We start from the raw sequence: 976 nt of genomic DNA, 5'->3' as shown, positions 1-976 counted from the left end.
CCTATCTTTAACATTGTCAATTATACAATATAGGAAAAGGTCAACCTTTGACTCCTGAACAATATGAAAAAATTGAGGAATTTGCTAAGGTCCAGAACATTCCAAGAGAAAACATTCAAGATATTCTGGCTACAGGTAACCTCAGTGTTTATTATTATGGCCATAGCATTTCTAAATACATAGATACATATTTATTCATATATATATTGATTTATATTCATAAATATATAAGTACATAAACATACTTAGTCTATCTATCTAGTCAGTAAGTTTCTGATTTGGAATATATCTAGTCATATGCAATCTTTCAGTTGTTTTTTCCTGAAATAATCCTTGTGGAGCTGTTCTAATATTCATATGAGAACATTTATGTCACTCCTTACCCCATACATATTCTTTTACAGATAATTGTCCTAAATAATGACCTTCTTTAGGTGAGTAGAAACAAAAGCATTGACTAACCATCTTGATATTTCAATAGATTTGTGTTTATTACATAAAAAGTAGAAATAAGTATGTTACAAAGAAAAAAATGAACTCAAATTAGGCAAAATTAAGATAGAATATTATTTGTCTTTTAAGGCTGAATATCTTACAGCTACAAAAATGAATGATAGAATATGTTTATTTATAAATCAGTATGAAGGAATTTTATCTTGTTCAGAATTGCTAAAATTTTCATATTGAGGACTATTCCGTCAATTTAATGTATCTTGTATTTGACTTCAAGGAAAGGAATTGTTTATGTACAATCCATTCTCTATACTCTGTTTTGTTATATTTAAGTTTGCATTCATACATTCTCAAGGACAAATACTATTCTGTTCAATCATATTTTAATTTTTGCTTTTATGTCTGCACAGATGACAACAGGATGAGAATTATGCATCATATTCTCTTGGGCATGAAGTCAGTATTACATATAAATCATCATTTCTTTTTAAATGAATTTTCCCCTCACCTGTGAAGTCTGGAT

At 28.2% G+C, this 976-nt stretch overlaps 1 long non-coding RNA gene across 1 annotated transcript; it reads left to right on the top strand.

The window, feature by feature from the left end:
• Positions 1-6: 6 nt before the first annotated feature.
• LOC126495770 (uncharacterized) lies at positions 7-976 on the top strand. The gene is made up of 3 exons (XR_007590219.1): positions 7-135; positions 405-434; positions 864-976. It is a non-coding gene; the product is annotated as an uncharacterized lncRNA (long non-coding RNA).

Source organism: Alexandromys fortis, unplaced genomic scaffold (assembly GCF_014885135.2).
Source record: "Alexandromys fortis isolate MF-2015 unplaced genomic scaffold, M_Fortis_MF-2015_v1.1 scaffold_615, whole genome shotgun sequence".
Classification (NCBI taxonomy): Eukaryota; Metazoa; Chordata; class Mammalia; order Rodentia; family Cricetidae; genus Alexandromys; species Alexandromys fortis.
This window is presented reverse-complemented; position numbering and strand designations above follow the sequence as displayed.